Source organism: Salmo trutta, chromosome 25 (assembly GCF_901001165.1).
Source record: "Salmo trutta chromosome 25, fSalTru1.1, whole genome shotgun sequence".
Lineage (NCBI taxonomy): Eukaryota > Metazoa > Chordata > Actinopteri > Salmoniformes > Salmonidae > Salmo > Salmo trutta.
In genome coordinates, this window is record NC_042981.1 from 24,031,310 (window position 1) to 24,052,524 (window position 21,215).

Genomic DNA, 21,215 nt, shown 5'->3' on the forward strand with positions numbered 1-21,215 from the left:
GATGGAGTGGGAGAGTTAGAGTTGAAATAGCTCCTGCAGTAGTCCTGCACACACACACCAACCACAGGTCAAGTTGTTTAGGATTCAAACCCTTTCAACCACCCATGCTGGAAAACCTGTACAGGCATGTATGGTCTTATGGTGTGGTCCTGTACGTGTGAGCCAAACCCTCGACTGTCTTTCAGGATTCTTTCATCAGAAATTACATACATGAAAATAGACTTATTATGGATCCAAAAACTGTCTATTTGGTTTTATATTCTCTCTCTCTCTCTCTCTCTCTCTGTGTCTTTGTGTGTGTGTGGGCGTGCAGGCTCAATAAGCATGTCAGAGTGAGTCAGTGTGGGGAGGCAGTAGCAGTTCTGTCTCAAAGAGAGCGAGCAGACAAATAGAACAAGGCATTATGCAGCTAGTACTATATTATCCAGTTATACACTAGGTATGCAAGAGGACAGGGATACTACAAGGAGAACCCTAAGACATTATTCAGCTAGTACAGTAGGACAGAAGAACTGACTAGACAGGACAAAGGAGACTGTTTATTGTAGACAGACATGCAGCTTGTTTCAGTGATGTAACTACCAGATCACTATCATCCAACCCTCTCAGTCTACTGACTAAAGAGGAGAGAAGAGGAGAGCAAGACAGGAGAGGAGAAAGACTAGAAGGCAGGTTAAAGAGGACTCCTGGCGCAGCAGGTTGGAGGTGTGTGTGTACTATGGCAGGGGCTCAGCCAGGGACACATGCTCTGAAGCTCAAACCGCTGATAGTCCCCGATACTCTGAAGAACGGCAGCCGCTTCATGAAATGGGACGATGTGAGTATCAGTGGGTGTGTGACAGTGTGTCTCTCTGTGTGTGTGTGTAGTTTGTGCTGATTTTAGCAGCGAGAAGTGTCAGACATTTAAGATAAAAATGTGCACACACTTGACGTTTGTGGTTGTGATTGCGCATGTAATGTTGGCTGCAAATATGTTTCAACGTAGTTGCTGCGTGTGTGTGTGTTTGCAAGAGTGTGTGTGTTTGCAAGAGTGTGTCTAAGTGTGTTGGTATGTTGAAGGTTTTAAGCACAGAGCATGGATACAGAGAAATGTGCTGGCATGTTGCTATGGTAACTGCCATGGTTTAAATCCCTCCTCAATTAACCAAGATGTTCCACCACCTAAAAGAGAGAGTGTGTGTGTGTGTGTGTGTCAAATCAAATAAAAATGTATTGGTCACATACACGTTTAGCAGATGTTATTGCGGGTGTAGTGAAATGCTTGTGTTTCTAGCTCCGACAGTGCAGTAATATCTAACAAGTAATATCTAACAGTTTCACAACATACCCAAAATACACGTACATCTAAGTAAGGAATGGATTAAGAATATATATACACTACGTTCCAAAGTTTGGGGTCACTTAGAAATGTCCTTGTTTTTGAAAGAAAAGCAATTTTTTTGTCCATTAAAATAACATCAAATTAATCAGAAATACAGTGTAGACATTGTTAATGTTGTAAATGACTATCGTAGCTGGAAACAGCTGATTTTTAATGGAATATCTACATAGGCATACAGAGGACCATTATCAGCAACCATCACTCCTGTGTTCCAATGGCACGTTGTGTTAGTTAATCCAAGTTTATCATTTTCAAAAGGCTAATTGATCATTAGAAAACGGTTTTGCAATTATGTTAGCACCGCTGAAAACTGTTGTACTGAGATAAAAGCTGTTTTTCAGTCTCTCGGTCCCAGCTTTGATGCACCTGTACTGACCTCGCCTTCTGGATGATAGCAGGGTGAACAGGCAGTGGCTCGGGTGGTTGATGTCCTTGATGATCTTTTTGGCCTTCCTATAGCATCGGGTGCTGTAGGTGTCCAGGAGGGCGGGAAGTTTGCCGCCGGTAATGCGTTGGGCAGACTGCACCACCCTCTGGAGAGCTTTGCGGCTGTGGGCGGTGCAGTTGCCGTACCAGGCGGTGATACAGCCCGACAGGATGCTCTCAATTGTGCATCTGTAAAAGTTTGTGAGGGTTCACACACTGTCTATGTGGGTGGACCATTTCAGTTTGTAATCAAGCCTACTACTGTTGTGTCATCTGCAAACTTGATGATTGAGTTGGAGGCGTGCTTGGCCACGCAATCATGGGTGAACAGGGAGTACAGGAGGGGGCTGAGCACGCAGCCTTGTGGGCCCCAGTGTTGAGGATCAGCGAAGAGGAGGTGTTGTTTCCTACCTTCATCACCTGGGGGCGACCCGTCAGGAAGTCCAGGACCCAGTTGCACAAGACGGGGTTCAGACCCAGGGCCTCGAGCTTGATGATAAGCTTGGAGGGTACTATGGTGTTGAATGCTGAACTCTAGTCAATGAACAGCATTCTTACATAGGTATTCCTCTTGTCCAGATGGGACAGGGCAGTGTGCAGTGTGGTGGCGATTGCATCGTCTGTGGATCTATTGGGGCGGTAAGCAAATTGAAGTGGGTCTAGGGTGGCAGGTAAGGTGGAGGTGATATGATCCTTGACTAGTCTCTCAAAACACTTCATGATCACAGAGGTGAGTGCTACGAGGCGATAGTCATTTAGTTCAATTACCTTTGCTTTCTTAGGTACAGGGACAATGATGGACATCTTGAAGCATGTGGGGACAGAAGACTGGTATAGGAAGAGCGTGAATATATCTGTGAACACACCAGCCAGCTGGTCTGCACATGCTCTGAGGATGCGGCTAGGGATACCATCTGGGCCGGCAGCCTTGCGAGGGTTAACACCCTTAAATGTCTTACTCGCGTCGGCCACGGAGAAGGAGAACCCACAGTCCTTGGTAGCGGGCCACGTCAGTGGCACTGTATTATCCTCAAAGCAAGCGAAGAAGGTCTTCAGCCTGTCCGGAAGCAAGACGTCGGTGTCCACGACGTGTCTGGTTTTCCTTTTATAATCAGTGATTGTCTGTAGAACCTGCCACATATGTCTGGTGTCTGAGCCGTTGACCTGGGACTTAACTTTGTCCCTATACCGACGTTTAGCCTGTTTGATTGCTTTGCGGAGGGAATAACCACACTGTTTGTATTCTTCCATTCTTCTTTGCGCTTTCAGTTTTGTGCGAATGCTCCCATCTATCCACGGTTTCTGGTTGGGGTAGGTTTTAATAGTCAGAGTGGGTACAACATCTCCTATGCACTTCCTGATAAACACATTCACCGTATCGGTATGTGTATCGATATTATTTTCGGAAGCTACTCTGAACATATCCCAGTCCGCGTGATCAAAACAATCTTGAAGCGTGGATTCCGATTGGTCAGACCAGCGTTGAATAGTCCTCACCATGGGTGCTTCCTGTTTGAGTTTCTGCCTATAGGAGGGGAGGAGCAAGATGGAATCGTAGTCCGATTTGCTGAATGGAGGGCGGGGGAGGGCATTATATGCATTGTGCGTGGGTGTGTCGCTATATATTTCTTAGTAGAAAGGTCATTCGGGACCAGAGTGATTCATGCTTATGCAATGCCTTATTCAAACACATACACACACACTGAAATCACAATACAATATATTCAAATGCACATTACATACGTTATCACAACCACCAACGTCAAGCGTGTGTGTGTGCTAATATCTGTCTCCATGTGGTCAGGATCTCTCGACAGTGACTCCCATCACCCTGACTGTGGATCCACACGGATACTTTCTTCACTGGACCGATCAGAACAAGGTACACACATGCACATGCACACATACACAGACATAGACACACAGACATAGACACACAGATATAGACACACAGAGGAGATGACACCATGCTATCTCTCACGTTGGGACTCCTACTGTGTATCCTGCTTCTTGCTGGGCTTAGTCACCCTGTGTGTGTGTGTTGATTAGCGCCTGTGTGTGTGTCCCTGTGTGTGTGTGTATGTATGTGTGTGTGTGTGTGTGTGTGTGTGTGTGTGTGTGTGTGTGTGTGTGTGTGTGTGTGTGTGTGTGTGTGTGTGTGTGTGTGTGTGTGTGTGTGTGTGTGTGTGGTTTAGAGTGAGTGATGAATATTATAACTTCCCTCTCACTCCTTCTCTCGTCTTTACTCTCTCTCTCTCCTGTAGGAGACAGAGTTTTTAGACATCACCCATATAAAGGATGCCAGAACAGGGAGGAGCACCAAAACACCAAAGGTACTTAACCCCCAGGACATCCAAACCCTTCACCCAGGTGTGTCAAATCAAGCTCCTGTTGGTTTACATCATTACCTTTGATTCAGAGTCTGATTCAGCCAATTAACAATACAACTCAGTAACACTGATAAATTAAACACTAGGTGGAAATTAAAACATTTTTTGCCCTTGCTGACTGGAGACGACACCCATGGTTTAACCTTTGACCCTGACCTCTAACCTTCTGACCTGCTGTCCTTCCTAGGAGGCAAAGCTACGTGAGCTGCTTGATGTGGGGAACCTGGTCGGTCGTATAGAGAACCGTCTGTTGACCATAGTTACAGGACCGGACATGGTCAACATCACATACCTCAACTTCATGGCCCTGCAAGAGGAAGAGGCCACGGTACACACACATACATATTCATGCATGCGCACACACACACACACACACACACACACACACACACACACACACACACACACACACACACACACACACACACACACACACACACACACACACACACACACACACACACACACACACACAGACTGTTCCTTTCTCTCTTTGTGTTGTATAGGAGTGGGCTGAGGAGCTGTTCTCTCTGGCCTCCAACCTGCTGAGTCACAACATGAACAGAGAAACCAGTCTGGAGAAAGCGTGAGTCTATCAGGAAAATTCATTTTGGGGCTGAATCTGCAGTAGGTTAAACAGTGGTCCTCCCAGGGATATTTGTTATTGTTTTGGTTTTGTTCATGAAAGGAGGAAAGGAGCATCCAGCGTCATGGTAACCTTTCTGTTCTATCATGCAATGAGGTGCAATGTTGTCCAAAGGAGAAACAACAGTGTTCGTTGTTTTAAGCAACGTCTTTGTTGTTGTAATATCATAAACGGAAGTGTCAGTTTCACCGCTACGGATTCCAGCTTTAAAGGGAAACGTTGGTGTCAGCCTGATTGGTGATGGCGATGGAGATCACTGGAAATGTAGGCGTGACAGAGGAGTGTTTATTCTTCACTTTCTCGCTCCCTTTTTCCCAATCTTTCTCTAACAGGTACGTCACAGTGACCTTGCAGCCAAACTCAGAGGGGCGGATCCCAGTGAAGAAGTGAGTAAATCCCATTGGTTCCTCAATATTTTTAGGGGGTCGTCCTGAGAAAGGCGTTGTGCAGAATCACTGATCTATTTAAATCACCTTGTATCCTAAATAACCACTAATTATGGGATCAAGTTTTGTGAATCTGTGCAGCGCTCATAGAGATAGATAGAGGACTCATCTTAATATATGTGCCATTATAGTGTCTGTGACAGCATGGGCAGCGCCAATGGAGCTATAACCCATAGGAATCCCCACCCAGTTAACTACTTTGACTACTTTAAAATGGTGGACGCATGGTGGAAGCCCTGAATGGCGCTGCCAATGCCAAAACGGCCTTTTGGCCACTAGAGGCCTCTATCATTCTCTATTGCAGCACTTTGCTCAGGGTCCATCGCTTCGGACACTGATCATCACTCCCATGTCTGCTGATTAACTTCCTGTGAATTCTGTAGGATGTGATTGATTGATATTGTGCATGTCCCGCTCCTTTTACCCAGCATCGTCCGCATGTTCTCAGCAGACAAAAAGAGAGTAGAGACGGCCTTGGAACACTGCAACTTACCCTTTGGACGGGTATACATTATAACTATGGAATATTACACAATATAACAAACTATACAATATTGAAACTGGTAGTACTGGTGGTATTTTAAGTGGTAGTTCTTTCCTCCCACATTCAAGCCAACTGTTAAAATCATCACTTCTTGAGACCTGACTCATCTCAGTGGTATTTGTGTTCCTCTGCAGAGCAACTCTATTCCCCTTGAGGACTTCACCCCTGACGTTTACAGATCTTTCCTCTCCCACCTATGTCCTCGGCCAGAACTCAGCTCAGTCTTCTCTCAGCAGTAAGTACTATCAGTACCTCCTGGCCTCAACTCTAAACCCTGACCCTTTCTGACCCTTCCTCTCCCACATCTGTCCTCGACCAGAACTCAGCTCAGTCTTCTCTCAGCAGTATGTACAGTCACTAATTCCTGACTCTCTCTCACTCACTCTTTCTGCAGGGGTGCTAAGGGTGCCTACCTGTCGGTGGATCAAATGACAGAGTTTATTAACGAGAGGCAGAGAGATCCTCGTCTGAATGAGATTCTGTATCCTCCTCTCAGACCCTCTCAGATACAGACCCTGATGGAGAAATATGAACTCAACCAGAGCCTGCTCAAACAAGGTGTGTGTGTTTTGTGTGCATGCATTTGTGCCTGGGTGTAAACTTGAGTGTGTGCATGATTGTGTGAGTGTGATTAACTCTCCTTTGTGTGTGTGTGTGTGTGTGTGTGTCCTATAGGGCTGATCACATTGGAGGGATTCAGCAGATACCTGGTGTCTGATGAGAACGGAGTGATTCCTCCTGAGAAGCTAGACCAGTCTGAAGACATGACCTTCCCTCTGTCTCACTACTTCATCAACTCCTCACACAACACCTACCTCACAGGTACACACACAAACGTGCACGCACACACCTATAATTTGTTGACTCGCACACTATCACACTTGGAAGCTGATGACAAATCTACTTCATCTGTGTGTATATATATATATAAATGTGGTGTGTGTGTATGTAACGGGTGTCGTAAGGATCAGACCAAAACGCAGTGGGAACGTGTATACTCATCTTCTTTTTAATGTTGAAGAAGGAAAAACAAACGAACGACACTAACAGTCCTATCAGGTGCTCAGACACTAAACAGGAGACAACTACCCACAAATCCCATAGAAAAAACACCCCTCCTAAATAAGACCTTCAATTAGAAGCAACGAGGAGCAGCTGCTTCCAATTGAAGGTCAACCCCATAAACTAAACATAGACATAGAACGACTAGAACTAACATAGAAATAAACTAACAAGAACATAGCTCAAAAACCCCGGAACACTCTAAACAAACACCCCTCTTACATAATAACATAGCCCAACAAACCCCGAACCACATAAAACAAACACCCCCTGCCACGTCCTGACCAAACTACAATAAAAAATAACCCCTTTACTGGTCAGAACGTGACAGTGTATGTATATTTATAGATGTGTGTGTGTGTATCTGTGTGTATGTATATTTATAAATGTGGTGTGTGTGTATCTGTGTGTATGTATATTTATAAGTGTGTGTGTGTGTGTGTATGTAACAGTGTAGGTTCCGTCCCTCTCTTCGCCCCAACCCGGGCTCGAACCAGGGACCCTTGCACACATCAACAACTGACAACCACCGAAGCAACGTTACCCATCGCGCCACAAGAGCCACGGCCCTTGCAACGCAAGGGGAAACCCTACTTCAAGTCTCAGAGCGAGTGACGTCACCGATTGAAACGCTATTAGCGCGCACCACCGCTAACTAACTAGCCATTTCACATCGGTTACACTCACCCCCCCTTTGACCTCCTCCTTTTCCGCAGCAACCAATGATCCGGGTCACGGCACCAATGTAACAGTGTAGGTTCCGTCCCTCTCTTCGCCCCAACCCGGGCTCGAACCACGGACCCTTGCACACATCAACAACTGACAACCACCGAAGCAACGTTACCCATCGCGCCACAAGAGCCACGGCCCTTGCAACGCAAGGGGAAACCCTACTTCAAGTGTCAGAGCGAGTGACGTCACCGATTGAAACGCTATTAGCGCGCACCACCGCTAACTAACTAGCCATTTCACATCGGTTACATGTACAGTGGGGGAAAAAAGTATTTGATCCCCTGCTGATTTTGTACGTTTGCCCACTTACAAAGAAATGATCAGTCTATAGTTTTAATAGTTGGTTTATTTGAACAGTGAGAGACAGAATAACAACAAAAAAATCCAGAAAAACGCATGTCAAAAATGTTATAAAATGATTTGCATTTTAATGAGGGAAATAAGTATTTGACCCCTCTGCAAAACATTACTTAGTACTTGATGGCAAAACCCTTGTTGGCAATTACAGAGATCAGACGTTTCTTGTAGTTGGTCACCAGGTTTGCACACATCTCAGGAGGGATTTTGTCCCACTCCTCTTTGCAGATCTTCTCCAAGTCATTAAGGTTTCGAGGCTGACGTTTGGCAACTCGAACCTTCAGCTCCCTCCACAGATTTTCTATGGGATTAAGGTCTGGAGACTGGCTAGGCCACTCCAGGACCTTAATGTGCTTCTTCTTGAGCCACTCCTTTGTTGCCTTGGCCGTGTGTTTTGGGTCATTGTCATGCTGGAATACCCATCCACGACCCATTTTCAATGCCCTGGCTGAGGGAAGGAGGTTCTCACCCAAGATTTGACGGTACATGGGCCAGTCTATCGTCCCTTTGATGCAGTGAAGTTGTCCTGTCCCCTTAGCAGAAAAACACCCCCAAAGCATAATGTTTCCACCTCCATGTTTGATGATGGAGATGGTGTTCTTGGGGTCATAGGCAGCATTCCTCCTCCTCCAAACACGGCAAGTTGAGTTAATGTCAAAGAGCTCCATTTTGGTCTCATCTGACCACAACACTTTCACCAGTTGTCCTCTGAGTCATTCAGATGTTCATTGGTAGACTTCAGACGGGCCTGTATATGTATTCTTGAGCAGGGGGACCTTGCGGGCGCTGCAGGATTTCAGTCCTTCACGGCGTAGTGTGTTACCAATTGTTTTCTTGGTGACTATGGTCCCAGCTGCCTTGAGATCATTGACAAGATCCTCCCGTGTAGTTCTGGGCTGATTCCTCACCTTCTTACCAAGCTGCTTGGCGATGGTCTTGTAGCCCATTCCAGCCTTGTGTAGGTCTACAATCTTGTCCCTGACATACTTGGAGAGCTCTTTGGTCTTGGCCATGGTGGAGAGTTTGGAATCTGATTGATTGCTTCTGTGGACAGGTGTCTTTTTTACAGGTAACAAGCTGCGGTTAGGAGCACTCCCTTTAAGAGTGTGCTCCTAATCTCAGCTCGTTACCTGTATAAAAGACACCTGGGAGCCAGAAATCGTTCTGATTGAGAGGGGGTCAAATACTTATTTCCCTCATTAAAATGCAAATCAATTTATAACATTTTTGACATGCGTTTTTCTGGATATTTTTGTTGTTATTCTGTCTCTCACTGTTCAAATAAACCTACCATTAAAATTATAGACTGATCCTTTCTTTGTCAGTGGGCAAACGTACAAAATCAGCAGGGGATCAAATACTTTCCCCCCCCACTGTATCTGTGTGTATGTATATTTATAAATGTGGTGTGTGTGTGTGTGTATCTGTGTGTATGTATATTTATAAATGTGGTGTGTGTGTGTGTGTGTGTGTGTATCTGTGTGTATGTATATTTATAAATGTGGTGTGTGTGTGTGGGTGTATATGTATATTTATAAATGTGGTGTGTGTGTGTGTGTGTATCAGTGTGTATGTATATTTATAAATGTGGTGTGTGTGTGTGTGTGTGTGTGTGTATCTGTGTGTATGTATATTTATAAATGTGGTGTGTATCTGTGTGTATCTGTGTGTATGTATATTTATAAATGTGGTGTGTGTGTGTGTGTATTTATAAATGTGGTGTGTGTATCTGTGTGTATGTATATTTATACGTCTGTGTGTGTGTGTGTGTGTGTGTGTGTGTGTGCGCGCGTGTGCGTAGCGGGGCAGCTGGCTGGAAGTTCATCAGTGGAGATGTACCGTCAGGTGATGTTGGCAGGCTGTCGCTGTGTGGAGTTGGACTGTTGGAAAGGACGGACCGCAGAGGAGGAACCAGTCATCACGCACGGCTTCACCATGACCTCAGAGATCTGCTTTAAGGTACACATACGCAACCACACACACACACACAAACATATGCATGCTCTGACAATTCCTGCGTCAAAGCTAACTCCATTCCTAATCTAAGGCTGGAATAGTATTTGCAACAAAGAAACAATGTTTCCTGCTTGCCTTGTCTATGTGCTTCTAAAACGTTGCATTTTATACTGATATAGTCTATATCTGATAATAACTTCTATACATGTACATAAAATAACCAACTGTTATAATGTCTCCTTTTGATCTACAGGAGGTGATTGAGGCCATCGCTGAGTGTGCTTTTAAAACCTCTCCTTTTCCTGTCATCCTGTCCTTTGAAAACCATGTGGACTCGTGAGTAAACATAGAGATGAATAGGCGAATATACTAGAACATCTTTGGTGAACTGCTCTTTAATCCTGACCCCTGACCTCTAATCCTAACAGGCCAAAGCAACAAGCCAAGATGGCAGAATACTGTAGGTCAATTTTTGGAGATGCACTACTGATAGACCCACTGGAGAAATATCCTGTACGTTTTTAGCACACTCACACACACTCACACACCCACCCACATCCACACCGACACCCACACACACAAATGTACGCATGCACACACGCTCTGATATGTGTGTGTGCGGTGGGGGGTGGGTTGGTGTGTGTGTTCGTCTGTTAGCTGGAGTCTGGGGTACCCTTTGCCAAGTCCTCAGGAGCTGATGGGTAAGATCCTCATCAAGAACAAGAAATCCCACAAGCCCTCAGCTGCCCATGGCAACAAGCAACTGGCAGAGCATCCAGCCAACCAGAGCGCAGCAGAGGAACATGCAACAGATGAACCCTTGTCTCCTAGCAACATCACAGCCGGTGAGCCTGACTGCAAGTGTGCTCTAATTTATAAAAATTATGATAATAATAAAAATCATATTCATCATTTTCACCACTATCATTAGAGCTGGTGAGGGTCTCTAGAGGCCTTTTATAAGAGTCGGCAAACATTTGTCACTTTTTGAGTTCATGAAAATGTAAACAGATTCTTCTCTTCTTTCAGGAGAAATAGAGGCTGAAGACGATGATGATGACGATGACTGTAAGAAGACGTCAGATGAAGTGAGTTCAGTAGTTTGCCCTCTGCTACCATGGTTACCCTTTAACACTGGTGATGTACTGTAGGTTAGAGGTGAAGGGTCAGGGTTGGGGTAACATGGCTGCCTGTTATGTGATGGCTTTGTCTCCAGGGGACAGCAGAGGAACGGGAGGCCGTAGCCACAGAGGAGATGTCCACTCTGGTCAACTACGTCCAGCCCACCAAGTTCAACTCTTTCGAGGCTTCCAAAAGTATGCTGGTTCACTGCAAATACCCAAAGACGCACGCACAAACAAACACACACAAACACATAATAAACCATTATGTTCTTTCCCCAGAGGTCAATCGTAGCTATCAAATGTCATCATTTGTGGAGACTAAAGCTCTGGAGCACCTCACCAAGTCGCCCGTGGAGTTTGTGGAGTATCCTTAAGACTCAGCTGACCTCTAAATAACCCCAACTATAACCCTGAACCCTGAACCCTGAACCCTAACTCAACTCCAGTATTAGTTTGTCGTGTTGTTGATTACTTTCCTCTCAAGGGTCACGTTGCTCTATCTTAGCTTATTCCATTAAAGAATAGCTGCAGTTGAGTCTCATCAAAGCAGGTGACTGTACAAAGGCCCTACTCTACTCACCGTAATGTCATGTAAATGTCTTTAACCTGTCCTCTCAGATATATATCAAGCAGCAGTTGAGTCGTATTTACCCTAAAGGCACGAGGGTTGACTCCTCCAACTACATGCCACAACTCTTCTGGAACGCTGGCTGCCAGCTGGTGGCACTCAACTTCCAAACTATAGGTGAGACATTTTGATTGTGTTGCCTTGGATGTGATCTAATAAAAGCAATTGTTCACAAACTATAGGTGAGGCAGCACTGCTTACTTGACCCATAACCATTGACCTCTCTTAACCTCTGACCTCCCCCTGACCTCTCTCTCTTGCTCTCTCTCCCAGACCTGTCTATGCAGTTGAACCTGGGCATGTATGAGTACAATGGGAAGAGCGGCTACAGACTGAAACCAGAGTTCATGAGAAGACCAGACAAACACTTTGACCCGTTCGCTGAGAGCACCGTGGACGGCATAGTGGCCAACACTGTCAAGGTCAAGGTACGAGTTACAAAATACCATAACACAACACACTGTGGTTAACTAATTAACCAGTTAGTTTAGACTAAACCAGAGTTATGAAATGAGCTTCTCTCCTACAGATAATCTCAGGCCAGTTTCTGAGCGACAAGAAGGTAGGTGTGTACATAGAGCTGGACATGTTTGGTCTTCCTGTGGACACCAGGAGAAAAGCCCTGAAGACCAAGACGTCCCAGAGCAACGCTATCAACCCAGTCTGGGACGAAGAGCCAATTATCTTCAAGAAGGTGAGAAACAGTGACCGACTGGGTTTGAAACCAGGTCTCCTGCATACCATAAAATGGGACTGTGTTGGCCCTCTGAGCTAAAGCCTAGGGAAATCTTCAGGTCTCAACAAACTGTATAACCATAGAACGCAAGTGTATAATATTGAAGTGTAACAGTATAACTATAACTGTGTAAAACTGTATTTTTTTAACTGTATAATTGTGTATAATGTTAAAGTATATCCATGTATGACTGTGTATAATTGTGTTGTTGCAGGTGGTTCTCCCCACGTTGGCCTCTCTGAGAATCGCTGCGTTTGAGGAAGGAGGAAAGTTCATAGGTCACCGTATTATCCCTGTGCCAGCCATACGGCCCGGTAAACATTCTATTTACCTGTAAACAGTAAACACTGCCTCTGCAATGAGTTAGTCATCTCTTTCTCTGTAGTCCCTATTGTCCTCTGTTGTCCTCAGGTTATTAACTGTGTTTTATCTGTGTTTTATCTATCTCAGGTTATCGCTACATCGGCCTGAGGAATGAGAAGAACCAGTCTCTGATTCTGCCTGCTGTGTTTGTCTACATTGAAGTGAAGGACTATGTCCCAGACACCTTTGCAGGTAGGTCTGGTATACGACAATGCCTATTAGACCTGGAGGTCTCTATGTAAGCTTAGTACCAGTGTAGAGTTCAGTTTGTCGACATGGTATCAAGGCTAATCCCTAATGTATTTGTGCGTGTGTGCATGCAGATGTAATCGAGGCGCTGTCTAACCCCATCCGGTATGTGAATCTCCTGGAGCAGCGGTCCCAGCAGCTGGCTGCTCTCACTCTGGAGGAAGGGGAGGAGGAGACCAGCAAAGAGGTTTGTGGTCAAACTAGGGTTTTTGGTTGAAAATTATGGACAGTAAAAACAATGGAAGTATTTAGAAGTACTGTTACATTGCTAATGTTGTTGTGTTATTGTATTAAAGGTTGAGGCTAATGCGGATCAACCCAGGCTTGCTGAGCCAAAAGACAACCTACGATCTGCTCCTTTGGAGAATGGTCTCAGCCCCAGCCCTACCGTCACACCCAGAACTCTGACTAATATACCCCAGTCTGCAGCTACAGGTAATCCCTGACCCTGACCCACTAACTTCTATCTGCTATCGCCACACCCAAGACTGCTACAATGTCACTGCAGATGTATTGACATGAATGATTTTCTCATTAGAACAAAGCACGCCAATCAATCATAGTGTTTTCTAGTTGTTTCAGAACCAACCAAACCAGCGGCGAAGACTGAAGACATGGTGCAGAGTGTTCTGATAGGTCAGAGGGAGAACGGGGGGAGGGGTTGTGTGTGTGTGTGTGTGTGTGTGTGTGTGGTGGTGTGTTGTCAGTATAAGATGGTGTGCAGTCTATGTGTTCCACTGTGTGGTCTCTGCCTGTTCAGATATGGAGGCGGCCACACTAGAGGAGCTCAGGCAACACAAGCTGATCGTGCGGGAGCAGAAGAGACACTACAGGGAGATGAAGGATGTGGTGAAGAGACACCAGAAGAAGACTTTGGAGATGGTGAAGGAACAGACAACCAAGGACAACCAGGCTCAGAACCAACACACACGCAGACACAACACTCTCCTGAAGACTAAACAACATGGTAAGACAAGGTAGGTAGGGTGGAGGGTAGGCAGATCTGAGTGTGTATGTGTGTTGTCCCTAACCCCTGACAAGTGTGTGTGTGTGTGTGTGTGTGTGTGTGTGTGTGTGTGTGTGTGTGTGTGTGTGTGTGTGTGTGTGTGTGTGTGTGTGTGTGTTAGAAGTTTGTCACCCGGAGCGAAGGCTGAACTGAAGCAGTTTGATGAGGATGGAGAGGACCAACTGAGGGAGCTGAGAGAACAACAGCAACAGCTACTGGAGCTGAGACAGGAACAATACTACAGCGAGAAATACCTCAAACGAGAACACATCAAACAGGTCTCACACACACACACACAGAGATTATATATTACATAATTGTACATTCCAATACTGTATATCACCACTATTGCAGATGAGTGAGAAACTGACTACAGTGACTGAGGAAAGCCAGAACAACCAGATGAAGAAATTAAAAGACATCTGTGACAAGTGAGTTTGATATGACTGTGAGACATCAGTTTAACAGAGATGTGAAGTTAGTGTACTATAGAGATATAATTGGATAGAATTCTATCAAATATATAATTTGTGATGCTTCACCTTTGCAGAGAAAAGAAAGACCTGAAAAAGAAAATGGACAAAAGGAGGACAGAGAAAATCAAAGAAGCTATGACAAAAGAGAAGCACTTGGTAGAAGAGTAAGTGTACCAAACACCATAACTTCCATCATTAAACCCTCTCCCTGTCCTCTCCCTGGCTTCTCCCTGGCCTCTCCCTGTCCTCTCCCTGTCCTCTCCCTGTCCTCTCCCTGGCCTCTCCCTGTCCTCTCCCTGGCTTCTCCCTGGCCTCTCCCTGTCCTCTCCCTGGCCTCTCCCTGTCCTCTCCCTGTCCTCTCCCTGGCTTCTCCCTGGCCTCTCCCTGTCCTCTCCCTGGCCTCTCCCTGGCCTCTCCCTGGCCTCTCCCTGTCCTCTCCCTGTCCTCTCCCTGGCCTCTCCCTGGCCTCTCCCTGTCCTCTCCCTGTCCTCTCCCTGGCTTCTCCCTGGCCTCTCCCTGGCTTCTCCCTGGCCTCTCCCTGTCCTCTCCCTGGCCTCTCCCTGGCTCTGAAGAGACAAACTATATAGCGTTTTACTTACTACTGAGGTAGGGTACCATCCCCCGCCTCAGCCTGGCCCCATTGTCCAGTGGCAGAGGTCACTTCACACACCTCTGTGTCAGGGTACGACCAGGTTTCCAGGGAGCTCATTCAATCAGGGAACCTGGTCAGCCAATCACAGACCCTATCTGGTGGGGTAACAGCCCCCCCTTCTATCAGTACCTCAGTCTCTCACTGCAACTCCAGGGATTAACAACAAGTTGACTAACCTGGCTGCACCAACATTCAAGGACTCACCTATGGTCCTCACTCCTTGGCTGCTTATTCTGTGGACATTCCATCACTAGTGTTAGTGCACTGATGACCATAAAACCACTCACTATACACTCCAACTAGTTTTCTCCTCTGTAAAGTCACGTGTGCCTGTCCTGGGTGTGAAATAAAGTGTGAATTGTATCCCTGTCTCCTGCTGGTCATTATCAGTCCTCTTACCGGAACTCTGGGACAGTTGAATCTATACTAAACCGGCACATCTTTCGGAAACCACGACCAACAGGTGGTGCTCTTTTTCATGGATAGGTACAATTGTGCTGGACTACCAGTAGCGACGGGATGCAGTTCACACCGCATGCCATGCCCCTGACCAGGCATGCCCGGGAGAAGAGGAGGACCGGAGACTCCAGTGCATAGGGAAGAAGCTCCAGCAAAGAGAACTCTGTTTGTGTGTGTGACAGAAAGAGAGGCTGGATTTCTGTATGTATGACTTTATTTATTATTCTGTTGTTAGGGGGAAGTTGGAGATCAACAAATCATATGTGAATGAAGTGGTACAGAACATCAAAAGGGTAAGGATGGAAGGATTGGGGGTCAGAGAGTCTCTCGTGGATAGTGGTGTAAAGTACTTAAGTAAAAATACTTTAAAGTACCACTTTAAGTCGTTTTTTGGGGGAATCTGTACTTCACTATTTATATTTTTGACTACTTTTACTTCACTACATTCCTAAAGAAAATTATGAACTTTTTACTCCATACATTTTCCCTGACACCCAAAAGTACTTGTTACATTTTGAGAGGTGGAGGGTGACAGGAAAATGGTCCAATTCACATACTTATCAAGAGAACATCCCTGGTCACCTCTACTGCCTCTGATCTGGCGGACTCACTAAACATTTGTAAATGATGTCTGAGTGTTGGAGTGTGCCCCTGGCAATCCGTAAATTAAACAAAACAAGAAAACTGTGCTGTCTGTAATTTGAAATTATTTGTGCTTTTTCTTTTGATACTTAAGTATATTGTAGCATATATATATTTAACTTAAGTATATTTAAAACCCAATACTACTTGAGACTTTATTCTAGTATTTTACTGGGTGACTTTCACTTTTACTTGAGTAATTTTCTATTAAGGTATCTTTACTTTTACTCAAGTATGATGATTGGGTACTTTTTCCTCCACTGCTCGTGGCCAGACATCACTCTGTACTCTCATTGGAGAATCAACGGTGTGACGTTTGGTACTGTTATTTTCCTGTGAAGTGATAGCGCTTCCAGGATGGAGCAGTCCAATCACTGAAGGTAACCTCTCTCTTCCCTGCTCTAGCTGGAGGATGCTCAGGCAAAACGCCAAGAGAGACTGGTGGAGCAGCACAAAGACATCCAGCAGCAAATTCTTGATGAGAAGCCAAAGGTGACACACCAACTAACCAATGACCTCTTACCTTTAAATCTGTAACCCTAAACCTCTAGCATCTAACTATAACCCCTGACCTCTACCCCTTTCTCCTAACTCTGACCTCTGACCTCAGCTGCAAGGTGCAGTGGAGGCGGAGTACCAGGAGAAGTTCTGTCTGTTGCCGGGGGAGATCCAGGACTTCCTGCTGAACAGGAAAGGGGGGGTCAAAAGTCACGTCGTGCCCCAGCCCTCCACCCCCCATGACATACTCTCTGAGGAGGAACTAGAGGAGGACCGGAGGAAGTGAGAAAGAGAGAAAGCGAGAGGAGATGGAAAGAGAGCTATTCTTCTTAATAAATGCTGGTTTACTACTGCACTCTAAAGGTAGTCCTGGAGAATTTGTATTGTTATGTTATCTGCAGCATATATTTTTGAAAGTTGAGATTTGATATATACTCCTACTGCTACATTGTACTCTTGCCTGCCTTTAATGGTGCTTCCAAGACAACTGGGAACTCTGAAGAAAAAAACGAGGTCAATTCATGATGTCAGTGACTTTCCGGTCGGAAAGTCGGAGCTATAGAAAGATGCCAGAGTTTCGAGTTGGAATTCTGAGAGGGATGACCGTTCAAAACTATTTTTCCCAGTTGGAGCCAAAAAATGTTGAGTTCCCAGTTGTCTGAACGCATTGAAGTCGGAGAGACTTGCTGATTCGTTGAACGCGGCACGTGTATAACTACAACCAATTAACAAGTCAGAAATTTCAGAGTTTGCTAGTTCCGACTAGCATGTGAACACGGCATGTGACCCGTGCAAGCGACGCATTCATACGTTATACTTCTGTGTTCATGTCCTTGTTATTTTGAATTGGTGATTAAATGATCAAATTCATGAAAACATGGTCAGATAAGATATATGAAAAAATGTGTGTGTGAATGAATTTACTACTGCCAAATGACTTTCATTTAGCTTTTGCCCTAAGACCATTCACTACGTTTTTTGCCCTAAGACCATTCACTACGTTTTGCCGATTGAAAACCATTCAAAAAGCCAACAAAATTCTTGCTGCGTCACTTGGTCTAGTGTGGGGTTTGATTCAAATAATCAGCTAATCATCAAGCTTTGATAATTTGAATCAGTTGTGTAGTGTTAGGGCTAAACCCCAAACTGAACCCTTTGGGGTCCCGAGGACCGGGTTTGGGAAACGTTGGTCTAGTGGCTGAACAGTGTGTTGCATGAGGCCAAGCAAAGAATGTGTTCTTATTCTACTGACTATATCTTGACTTCAGGCATGGTCCTGTTGTTCTGACCACATGTGGTTCTTACCTAGTCATAGTGTCGAGGTAGTCAGTGGGCGAGAGAGCGCCTTTTTGCACTAAAATGTGGATAATTTGCTTCTGTTTGCACCACTGCTGGCTGTCTGTGCTTTTCTCTTAAAATACGCTGCTACTGAAAAGGTTTCTTTAGGCCTTTTCACACTACATTGTTCTTAGCCCCAGGCAAAGACTGGTCCTGGGCTAGCTTATCCTGTTTGCACAAGCATTTGTTAACCCTGCCCTTATAAAAAAAGATTGCCGTTTTGAAACTGCAGTAAAAGTGCAGTAACTGCGATTGACTGTGGTATTTTGGACGCAGTAATTACAGAATAAGGGTGGGCTTCGCTTTAGCCCTGGGCTGAGGATTCACACTTGTACAAACACACATGGACCAACATTCTATCTCTGCCACTCCACCAATGTTAAGCAATAAGGCATTTTTTTTATTAACAAATGATTTCCTCTTGCTTTTAGTCTAGTATTTTATTTCCAACAGTTATGGTTTGTATAAACCTTCCTGTCTGCCTGTCGGACCTGGTAAACAATTAGGGTTGCCAACTTTTTCCCTACCAAATAAGGGACAAAAGGTGGCGTGCCAGTGCACGGTGCCACGGCGGTATGGTGTTGTGTGAATGAATATACAGTGTATATTCATATTCTTATTCAATTGGAAAGGCAAAACATTTGTATATTCCATTTAGCCTATAGCTTTACTAAAACTGAATCATTATGTAAACTTATGTGAATAAACCTCAAAATAAATGATCAAAGAAATCACAATTTGGACCTTTACAGCAAAAAAAACAACTTCTCAAATGCAAAAGAGGAAAAGAGGGGCATGAGTCACTCACCAAGTCTACATATGTTTTGCTGCTCTTGACTGATTCAAGCAGTCCTTTCTCCTCTTGCATAGCCAGAGAGAAGTCATTACATGACAAGTCACAGTTCACATATATTTGAAGTTCATTTTTTATCAGCTCTGTGCTACATCTGTTTCTTCAGTCTGACCATTTAATGGTAATCAGACAAAAAAATCCTTTCTACAAAGGCATTTGAGCCTGGCACACTGAGGACAAATGAGACAATCCTGAACATGTTGATCAAGTTGGCTTTCCCTAGGTTTTGGAAAACTGCCACCTACTTCTCACTGGTGGATTTTGTGGTATCCTGTCTGGCTTTCTGCATTTCCTCCCAGCTAGCACAAAACTCTTCATAGAGTTGGTCCATAATGACTGTCATTTTGAGGGCAACCCCCACCTGCTCCAGGTCAGTGAAGGAGAGCTCCTCATAGAGGCACATCAGTTTCACCATTACATTTTCTGGTGAGAAATCAAACCACTTGTCAATGTATGTAATGACAGTGTCATAGAACTTAAGTCCTGTTACTGCTTGGACCTTTGTGCTGACAATTGTTTGTCCATCAGCTGCTTGGTCTACTCAGACAAAACTGTCCTGTTTCAGCTGAAGCATCTTACATTTTGAACTGTTGGACTTCCTCGTAAACATCTGTGATGCAGAGCGTTGTTTCGTCCAGCTTTTTTACGAGTTGGACAAAAACACACCCACTTTGTGGAAAAAGCACAGATAAATCTCAGCAGCTTCCGGTTTTTCTTCATTTTCAAAAATACTATTCAGTGCCACAGGACAGGTCTCCCTAAGGGACCTGAAGCTTTGCTGGAGACGATCGACAGCTGGATGAAGAGAGAGCCATCGTGTGCAAACATGTCGCAGAATTTCACGCCACTCAGTGTCAACAAAGGCAACAAAAAAAATGCAGTTCCTCTCTTCGGGAAGTAGATACTGATAAGTGGCTGTAGAACTGTAAAACAATTGTCTCAATATCCACTGATCGCAGGCGTGCTTGCAGGCATTATGAGCTATGTGAGCTGGCCAATTAGCTTTCAGAATGCGATTGTTGGTACTGCTCAATAACTGGTAAACGGAGAGGTGTTTTCCAATTATGTCACGAAGAATGCACCGATATTGCTATTTAGCTAGCGTGGCCTTGTGCATTTCTGTGGATGCATTATTTATGTGGATGCATGCTGAGTTAGGTCATTCTCCCCTTCATGGCCAATTGAGAATTCCCGACGCATAAAGTACAGAAAGCTTTCGAGTCACCACTGACAGCCTTAACACACGTCTTTTTTGCTTCACGTTGTTTGTTGTAGCTGCACAGTCTTTTTTGCATGTTTATCCATATTTCCTTGACATACCAAACCGACCGAACAATAACAGAAATGACTTTGCAGGAATTGGCGCGTTTACACTATACTGTGATTGGATGAATATACGGTACAGTTGGCAACCCTAGAAACAGTGTTAAACGTTTGACATGCGATATGGTCCTGTGCAGTGAATGCAGTACACGGAGATCAACTTTTCTAATCCAAGCAAAATCATGCAACGATATTATTATCAAGAATAGCTATATCCAATTAAATGTCAATAGAAAATCTATAAAACAGATACAAATGCAACTTTAGCTGCCCTTCCTGCTGTAGAGTTTGTGGCTTCTTCGGTTGGCTAGCTAGCTAAGCGGGAACACGTTTACCAGCCTATATAGCAACGGTTATTGTTAGCCATAGCAACCAATGTTTTCGCACGGATTAAATGAAAGTATTTCGTTTTTTTGTAGGATTTTTTAAAACTCAGATGGGAGGATGAAGTAGTATACATTTACTTAAAATACCATGCAGAACGCGTCACAAGCATATGCCAATTAGGTGAATGTGCAGCTTTTGTGATTGAAAATTCTGCGTTTCACACTGGCTATTTCACACACACCGTGTTTCACACACACCGTGTTTCTGGGGCTAGAACCGAAAAATCGGGGCTAGCCCTGGGCTAAGGTTGGTGCTAGCCAACTTTTTAATGTGCAAATGTGAACACTTGCTTAGTCCCGAGCTAAAATCTCCCTTAGACCAGGGCTAAGGAGGCTCTTAGCCTTGGGCTAAGGTGCAGTGTTGAAAGCACCTAATCATTGTTTTCGACTTGGTATTATTAATGCTTTCAGAGTTTTATATGCATACGTTTTGCAAACGACATGATCTGTTATTTACAAATGATGAGCTGTTGATTGTTTGGTTCCATACACTTTCAGGGATGCATGACTTTATGCAGCATTTTTGTTGACTGTTTAAATGT

At 44.7% G+C, this 21,215-nt stretch overlaps 1 pseudogene; it reads left to right on the forward strand.

The window, feature by feature from the left end:
* The first annotated feature begins 269 nt into the window (after positions 1-269).
* LOC115162211 (1-phosphatidylinositol 4,5-bisphosphate phosphodiesterase beta-1-like) lies at positions 270-18,863 on the forward strand (annotated as a pseudogene).
* The last annotated feature ends 2,352 nt before the right edge of the window (positions 18,864-21,215 follow it).